Below are 10,165 nucleotides of genomic sequence, written 5' to 3' on the forward strand. Positions count from 1 at the left end.
CTTCTGACTTGGAGATAACTTACCAAAAGGCCAAGCATGGGGTTAATTTATTGCCAAAGATGGGTTTTAAAGCAAGAGCAAAAACAGACTTTAGCATTTGTTTTTTCTAATTTACCATGAGGTTGAAGTCCATCTCTTGCAATAAGAAATCACTCTTATGGACAATTGGGGTGAGAATCTCATCCTGTGTCATATTTTATGAGTTCAAAAGCATGAGGATAAGAGTAAGTCTTTCAACTTATCCTATTTGACTAGAAAGATATTCGATTTTTTGTTAATCTCATAGCAAAGATTTTATGTTTCCTATTTTCCTTTTTTCAAAGAAAGATCACAAAATTTCACATATAAAAAGGCTCCTTTGAGTTATATAGGGTTACTGCTTAATTTATCCTCCAGACAGTGGTATTTTTGATAGAGTATTGGGTACTCAATTTGGATGAAATGTCAAGAGATAGACAAAATGTAGGACTGTCATAGACAAGCCAGGATATATGGTCTCTTATTATAGAGAGAAAAATGTAAGGAAACAGTCAATTTTCAAACAGTGCCTTAAAATAATCATCAGGTTTGGAAATCACCATTGAAAACCACTACTACTATTAAACAAGGTAGTTCCCCACAGTATTTGAAGAGAAAGGAGCAAGTTTCATCTCTCACATTATATTTCATTGGAGAGTTAGAATCTCATTTCCTATCCTTGGCATATTTTAGTATCTTTGTGACAGTGAAATATAGGGGAGCTCTGAAATAATGATTTCTGGTGCCCTTTTTTTTTTTTTTTGCTCCCTGAAAGAGAGCTCCTATCAATCAGCATGCTTCCCATCACCGTAAGGTCTGGTGGGGAGGTGAACAATGCAAGGCATCATACGCCAGGGTTTTTCTAATACAAAATTCATTGTTTAGATATTTGGAATGATGAATGTTTGATTAAGTTTAATGTTCCTTATTATAACTATGTATTCTGTGCTTTAGTTTATATTCATCGTATTTTTTTTAAAAAATTACTTTAAATGTCACCAGCTGATAACACAAGCTAGCTAACACAGACACTCACACTTATGTTATTGGTTGTGGGAAGCAAGTAGATCGCTATAGATTACTCCATATGTACAGTGATATGGGCCTGAGCCCAAATTTATTGATCATTTGACCTACTCTGACTGGTGAGCCCCTACTCTGACTGGTGTCCCACAGACTTGCATTTTGAGTCTCCAGGAATTAGTGTCAGTTTAGAGCTATTGTCCAGTACTCCCCTTCCTCAATGCTCAGTCACTCTGGTAAATGTCTACAGCCCCATTGGAGAAGACCAAAGGGGAAGATACACATTAGAAATTGTTGGTGGTGTACTAGGGTCCTTTCTCAAAGGGAATCCAGCCTCCTCATTCAAAGGCTTTGGGTTTGTACACTGCCCCAGCCCTGGGAATTTTTCACTTTTTATTGTGGTAATTCAAGTCAAACAACCATATTACCAGACATAGAGCGTTCCCAATTATATCAACCAAATAAGGCTTTAGTTCTATGCCTATCTATTTCAATTCTAGCTAACCTATGCTGATCTCTGTGGATCAAACTATTTTGGTTTTTGCTTTGACTCTGCAGCCATTTATAATAACCATGTTCACATGGCTTTTGGTGATTAAATGCACCATTTGGCCTTTTCCTCATCCCTGTTGAATTTAGGGATCCCCATTTGATGGGAGCATTTCTCACTATCATTTCTGACCTACGGAGAACAGAACCACAGAATTCTTAAAAAATGATGGGGTACCTTTCATAAATGTAGTTCTCAGAGCTTTGATCAAGGAAGTATACTCTTGAACTTCTCAGAAGAAGTGAGAGGGTAAATGACATTTTTACATTGTCATTCCATCCTCTCTAAAGTTTCACATACCTTTTAAAATCAATGTCCTAAAACTACACTGTAAGAAACTAAATAAAGAAGAGCAAAGTAGATCAGGTAAATCAAGGGAAGGCTATAAAATAAATAGTAAATATTTAGATGAAATAATATTAATAAACAATAAGATAATAAGTATTTAAATAAATAATGAATGATGTTGGAAAGACAAACAATCGAGAAAATTAACAAGTGAGTACTATGCGGCTATAAAATTGAATACAGACTATCATATGCTACAGTGAAATAATCTTTACAATATATTGTAGTAGAAATAAATCAAAGTTAAAAAATTTGCATATAGTATGCTTTTATTTATTGAAGAAAGAGGGGTTTATAAAAATATCCATGTACTCTATTCTGTTTTATAAAACAGTAGTAGAAAAAAACATTAAAATTGGGAAATGACATAATAAGGTGGAACAGACAGGAATAGAAAGTAGAAATATACTTTCAAAATATATTTTGAAATATATTTTGCTTTAGGAATTTGGCTTTAGAATCTTGAAAATAGTTTACATAATTATAAAATATAGTTAGGTTAAAAGAATTTTTAAAAAATCAAACTACTTTGAGTAATCATATTTTTATTAATAGTGTTGATACTTTTATTATCTTATTGGTGTATATGATACATGTATTGTGGGATAAATCAAATGAGTAATTATCATTAAGAACTATGATTTTTGCTATGTGAAAAGGATATAGAGATCCAAGATCAATAAAGCTGAGTAAAAATACCACATTCCTGAATTTCAATTGGAAGTACCAGTTTGAATTTATTGTGTATTTTGGCTTTATTAAAAAATAAAGTTTTTAAAGACTTCCATTAATTAAGGAATCACTTTTCATGGACCTACTTCTTATTAATAACAACTTGGAAATTTGGACAAAATACCAAAAGTATCAATTTGAAGACATTAGAGAGCTTTCAAGGCTGCCAAGATTTAAGGAGAAAAAAATCCCAGAGATTAGAAAAGCCCATGAAGTGAGATATTCTACAGTATTTTTACCTTTGAGGAGCTTAATGATTTATAAAGAGTTTGGACTGAGAGCAAAGCACAGCAAAAAGTGGCAGCTCTAGCTCAGTGGCTAGAAAGCTGAGATACAGTTGTGTTAGTGTCATGGTTCTAAGGAAAATTGGAGTTCAGGATGAGCCATGGAGGAGGAGTACTATTAATTGCAGACTTCTTTTTTTTTTTCTAAGATTTTATTTATTCATGACAGATGCAGAGGGAGAGAGAGAGAAAGAGAGAGAGAAGCAGGCACCATGCAGGGGGCCTGATGTGGAATTTGATCCTGGGACTCCAGGATTATGCCCTGGGCTGAAGGCAGGCACTAAACTGCTGAGCCACCCAGGGATCCCCCTAATCACAGACTTCTATTTAGGAATCTCTAGTGAGCTACCCCCAGGAGTAAGGGTAAACCAGAAATAGACTAACGCACAGAAAAGAGTAAAATCAAATTTCAAAGAAGCTTATTCCCAAAGACCAAAGTGATTTACTCTTTTTTTTTTTTAAGATTTTGTTTATTTGTTTGTTTATTTATTTATTGCACGAGCTAGGGGAGGAGGGCAGAGAAAGAGGGAGAGAGAATTTCAAGCAGATTCCACAGAGAGCACAGAGCCTGATGTGGAGCTTGATCTCATGACCCTGAGATCATGACATAAGCTAAAACCAAGAGTGGGACATCCAACTGACTCAGGCCCCCCTAAGGTGATTTGTTCTTATTTTATTACCTGAACAAAAGCAAAAATTGTTTGTGGAAAAAGATAACATCGACCAGAACCTTTAATTATCTCTTAATTTTTTTTAAAATAAGCAATGTCTGGTATTCAATGAAAAATTGACAAGCATAGCACAATACAGGATCAAATAACTGAAACCTAAGGTAAAAAACTAGATAATAGGGATCCCTGGGTGGCGCAGTGGTTTGGCGCCTGCCTTTGGCCCAGGGCGTGATCCTGGAGACCCGGGATCGAATCCCATGTCGGGCTCCCGGTGCATGGAGCCTGCTTCTCCCTCTGCCTGTGTCTCTGCCTCTCTCTCTCTCTGTGTGACTATCATAAATAAATAAAAAATTAAAAAAAAAACTAGATAATAGGATTAAACCCAAAGTGATAAAAATATTAGAGAAATCAGACATGTCTGTAAAATCGTAATTAATAAGTCAAAAAATGACAAAATAGAGAAAATCCCTAGAGAACTTGAATCTATATTAAGAAAAAAGTCAAATACTGACTGCTCAGTCAGAAGAGCATGAGACTCTTGATCTCAGGATCATGAGTTTGAGTCCCAGGTTGGATATAGAGAATAAATAAATAAATAAATAAATAAATAAATAAATAAATAAATAAAGTTTTTAAAAAATGAAAAAACTTGCTAATTACACCACATATAAAATAAGTCAAATAAAAAATCCCAGTGCTACACATATATAAAAAATGAAATTAAGGACCCAATAGACTGCTTTAAAGGAGACTAGTTACACACAAAGGCAGATTAATGAAATTAGAAAGTAGGTTAATAGAAAATGTGTAGACCAAAGCACAGAGAGAAAAAAAGTAAAGAAATGAAAAAAGTGTAAGAAACATATAAGATGTATGTCTAAACAATGTATAATTGGAGTTGCAGAATGAAAGAAAGGGAGTGCAGAAACAATATTGATAGGGATACTAGCTATAAATTTTCCCAAATCCAAAAGACATCAATTCTCAGATTCAATAAGCTTTATAAACTCCAAGCAATATAAATACTTATATTTATATAAGGGTACCAAGACAACGATGTTAGTTAAACTGCTGAAAGCCAATGCAAAGAAAAGAAGGTTTAAGCTATCAGAAAAAGAAAAAAGATATCCCTTTCAGAGAGGGAGCAATAAAATTTATAGATGACATCTTAAAAGAAATCATAGAAGCAATAAAAAATGAGTTCTGAAAGAAATTGTCAAACTAAAATTCTATATCTAATGAAAATATTCTTCAAACATAAATGTGAAATAGACATTTTTAGCAAAACAAAAATTTGACAGCATTTATCATTTAGAAAAAAATACACTTAATTAGTGAGACTCATAGTATGTAAATTATACATCAATGGAGCTAATTTGAAAAGAAAAAGAAATATTAAAAGGAATTGTTTAGGTAGAAGTAAAATGATCCCAGAGGAAAACATGGAAATATGAGAAGAAATGAACACTAGAAAAGACAAATCTGTGTGTAAATCTAACTGAATATTGGTTGTACAAACAGTAATTTTAATGTCTTCCAGAATTTAAAATTTAAAGAGAATTAAAATACATGGCACAAAATAGAACATAAAGTTCAGGAATTTCTTTTTAACGGTTTTATTTATTTATTAATGAGAGACACACAGGGAAAGGCAGAGATGTAGGCAGAGGGAAAAGCAGGCTCCGTGCAGGGGAGCCCACCGTGGGACTCGATCCGGGAACTCTGGGATCACGCCCTGAGCCAAAGGCAAACGCTCAACCACTGAGCCACCCAGGCATCCCAAAAGTTCAGGAATTAAAATGTACAAGATCCTTATTTTTTTCATGGAAATGGTGACAGTAGTAATTTATATTCATCTCCATTAACTCAAGGATACATGTTATATCCTTTATGGCAACCACTAAGAGTAGAGTAGAGAAACATATAACTAACAAGCTAATATCTTTTAATAAAAGATTACTCTAATAAAGGATTTGGACATCTTTTTATATTTATTACTAGGTACCTTATATTGTTGTTGCTATTAGGAATGACATTTAAAAATATTATTTCTAACATGTTATTGCCAGTATATAGACATATAATTGCTTTAATATACTAATTCATATCTAACCATCTAGCTAAATTCTCTTACCTAGAATAGTAATTTTTTGGAGTTTCTATTTCCTTATTTTGTGTATTTTTCTGTCTCTTATTATGTTTTTTTGGTAATACAATGTTGAATAGAAGCAGAGACTCTGGACATCTGTGTCTTATTTCTGATGTTTAAGGGAATCTTTACGTATGGTATTTATAGTTCTTTTTTGTTAGATAATTCTTATGAGGTTGATGAAGTTCCTTTCAATTTGTAATTCACTAGAAATATATTAATATAAAATTATGAATGTTATAAAATAATTTTTATATATCTACTCAAATCATTTCCTTTTTACTTATCCATCTGTTGATGTAGTGAATTACATTCATAGAGGTTTCTAAAGTTAAACCAATCTTGAACTATTGGAATAATTTCAACTTGGTAATGATATATTTTTTATGTATTGCCAGTATTTTATGACTCTTGAATCTATGTTTATAAATGAAATTGGCCTGTAATCATTGTCTCTTGTATTGTCCTTATCTAGTTTTGATATGAAGATTATACCATTTTCATAAAATTAGGAGTAATCACTCTATTTTCTAATCTCTGGAAGAATTTACATGTGGATGAGAGTGTATTTTATTTTTTAAAAAAGATTTTATTTATTTATTCATGAGAGACACACACAGAGAGAGGCAGAGACATAGGCAGAGAGAGAAACAGGCTCCATGCAGGAAGCCCGATGTGGGACTCAATCCCAGGACTCCAGGATCATGCCCTGGACCAAAGGCAGGCACTCAACCATTAGCCACCCAGGCATCCCTTGAAAGTTTTTAGAGCTTATTTTTAAGATCATCGGGCTGGAGTTTTTATTGTGGAAGATTATATATTATTTTTCTTTTTATTTCTTGAGTCTTTTTGGGATGTATATTTTTCTAGAAATTTCTTTGTTTAGTGTTCAAATTATATGTTTTAAATTTGTTGGTTTGAAACTATTTATTTTATTCTATTTTATTTTAATTCCCTAAACTTATTTCTAATTTCTTTTTTTTTTAATTGCTACTGTGTTTGGATTTTATTTCTTTTACTGATCAGTCTTGCCAGAGGTTTATTTGCCATTTCAAAGACTCAAATACTGTCTTTGTTGGTAGTCTGTTTCCTGTTTAATTAATTTCTGTTTTTAACCTTCTCTCTCTCTTTTTTTCTACATCCTTTTGTTTATTCTATTATTCTTTTTCTGGCTTATTAGTTTGAACATAAGCTGATAATTTTCAGCTTGTCTTCTTTTCTTATGTAAGCATTTAAAGCTATCCATTTCTCTCCAAGTACTGCCTTAGTTACATCCCACAAGTCTTGATATGTGGTCATTCTTTTTGAGTTTGGTCACTCCACTCCTGTTGCTTAGACAGGTGTCCAGTGCCTTAAAAATATGAAGTTTGTAATTTATTCAGATTTGCAGTTGCTTTCAGTGGGAGTGTTGGCCTTTTCTAAACAAAAGTGGAAGCACCACTAATTCTTTCTTCAACTGCTAATATACATTTAAGATTCCTCCATATTCTCTCATGGTTTGATAGTTCATTTATATTTATCACTGAATAAGAGCCCATTGTCTGAAGGTATCATAGTTTATTTATCCACTTAGCTACTGGACATCTTGTTTTCCTCTAAGTTTTGGGAATTACCAATAAACCTGCTATAAATACCTATCTTCAGGTTTTTATGTGGACATTAGTTTTTAACTGATTTGGTTAAATACCAAGGAGCCTAATTATTGAATGGTATAGTAAGAATGTGTTTAGCCGAACTGTCTCTCAATGTAGCTGTACCATTTTATACTTCCACCAGCAATGAATGTTTCCTTCCAGCACTTAGTGTCAGAGTTTTGGATTTTCACCATTCTAATAGGTGTGTAATGGCATCTTTTTTTAGTTTGCAATTTCCTGATGACATATAATGTTGAGCATCTTTTTTACATGCTTGTTTTTCATCTGTGTATCTTCTTTGGTCAGATGTTTATTCATATCTTTTGTCCATTTTTTTTATAAAATAATTTTTATTGGTGTTCAATTTACCAACATACAGAATAACACCTAGTGCTCATCCCGTCAAGTGTCCCCCTCAGTGCCCGTCACCCACTCACCCCCACCCCCGCCCTCCTCCCCTTCCACCACCCCTTTTGTCCATTTTAAACTCAGGTTGTTTTCTTATTGTTGTTTTAAGAGTTCTTTGAAAATTTGGGTAATAGCCTTTATTAGATGTCTTTTGCAAATATTTTCTCTTATTATGTGGCTTTTCTCCCTGTTTTCTTGACAATGTTTTGACAATGATCTTTGGAGGAAGATAGAGCAGAAATTCAAAATTTTAATGATATCTGTCTTATCAGTTATTTCTTTCATGGATCATGCCTCTGATGTTGTATCTAAAAAATTATCATCAAACCCAACGTCATCTAGATTGTCTTCTATCTTATCTTCTCCTAGGAATTTTATATGGTTGTGTTTAGGCCTATAATCCATTTTAAGGTAGGTTTTGAGAAGTATGTAATGTTTGTGTCTAGTTGTTTTTTTTTAATATGTAGATACTCACTTGTTCTAGCACCATGCTAATCTGGTTAAGTTATTCCATGAGTTTATTTTATTTCATTTTTTAATGGTAGGATAGTTAACATATAATGTCATATTTATATTGATTCGACAATTCTATACATTACTCAATGCTTAACACAATAAGTGTAGTCACCATCTGTCACTATACAACATTATTATAATATTATTGACTGTATTTCCCTATGTTGTACTTTTTATCTCCATGACTTTTTTATTTTATGACTGGAACTTTTTACCTCTTAATCCTGTTTACCTATTCTGGTTTTCATTGTTAAAAGCTAATTTGGCTTATTTATAAGTCACTTGTTTTTTTTCCCTTGTTTATACCAACAAATAATTTTATACATAGTCACCTTAAGACTGTGTCTGATCATTCCAATATCTGATATTTGTCAGTTCAATTTTTGTGGCTGGTTTGCTCTGTTTTTAGTCATGGTGGCTTACCTTCTTATGTTTATTTTATTTTTTATTGTGAGCTTATGGTTTGTCAAACTTAATTGGTATTTTAAGGAACTTGGATTGATAATGCATTCCTCAAAGAAAAATCAGTACTTTGGGAGGTGTCAGGGGCATTATTAAATTGAGACCACTTACTAAATTTCTTGGCATGTTGTTCCCATGCCTAATTATGTAGTAGAAATTTGAATCTCAGACCCATCTGTGAGCTGGTCTTTGGTTAAAAATTATCAGGAGGTATTATTATTATTATTATTATTATTATTGTCATTACTGTTGCTTTCTATATAGAAATGTGGTGAAGACAATTTTCTTCAATTTTATATTGTCTCATTTTGTACCAAGCCATTTTTTATCTATCATTATGAATCTGCCGCACCGTTAGTTATATTGGCTTTAGGTGGACTTTTAAGACTCCTCTCCAACTCTGCAGTGCTATAAGAGTCTTCCATTCCATGCCCTACCACTAGCCCTCAAGTTCTATATTCTGGTTAATGGCATTTGCCATCGGATAACCTCTAGTCACTTAACATTCTGGTTTCTGGATCTATTCACTTAACATTCTGGTTTCAACTCTCTTTTAAGTATTTCCCTCATTTTTTAAAATGAGCTCAGCAATGTGTAGACATATGTGTTAAAGTTTATATATCATCTAGGCGTTTTACAGAGGAAAGACTTTTCAAAATATTCAGTCTAACATATTTTCCAAAGAGAAATATGAAGCCTGATTGTTCTGTTTATATATCAACTTATAGATTCATTGTCTCTTCAGATCTGAAGGTATTGATTTGATTTTTTTAAGTTTCCCCTGTCTTGCAAATTATTTTTTTCTGGGGGTTATATGTCTTACTGTTTATTTTTATATCTTTCTAACATTTGATGGGGGGTGTTCCTCAAATGTCTGGTGACCTTTGCTTGTTTACTTATATTTAAATTGAGATAACAAAAAGTCTGAGACTTTGTTACATACCAGAAGAACTATTTAACCATTGTGTGATAAAGTGCAGAACTCACAGTAGCAGGGGGAGCCCTAAAAAACCATAAAGAAACCCCTGAGGATCTTCTCTTGAAATTTTCTTTAAAATTTATTAAGAGGGGATCCCTGGGTGGATCAGTGGTTTAGCGCCTGCCTTTGGCCCAGGATGTGATCCTGGAGTCCCGGGATCGAGTCCCACATCAGGCTCCCTGCTTGGAGCCTGCTTCTCCCTCTGACTGTGTCTCTGCCTCTCTCTCTCTCTGTGTATGTCTCTCATGAATAAATAAATAAAATCTTTTTGAAATATTTATTAAGAGAGGAAACTTCTGACATCTTTGTCTATGGGGTAGATGCCTGTCTGTTTTGAAGGTGCTCCATGAAAGAGCAGAGGAGGAATTGGAGATGGTGATTCACCGTTTCC

The sequence above is a fragment of the Canis lupus genome, chromosome 30, assembly GCF_011100685.1.
Source record: "Canis lupus familiaris isolate Mischka breed German Shepherd chromosome 30, alternate assembly UU_Cfam_GSD_1.0, whole genome shotgun sequence".
Lineage (NCBI taxonomy): Eukaryota > Metazoa > Chordata > Mammalia > Carnivora > Canidae > Canis > Canis lupus.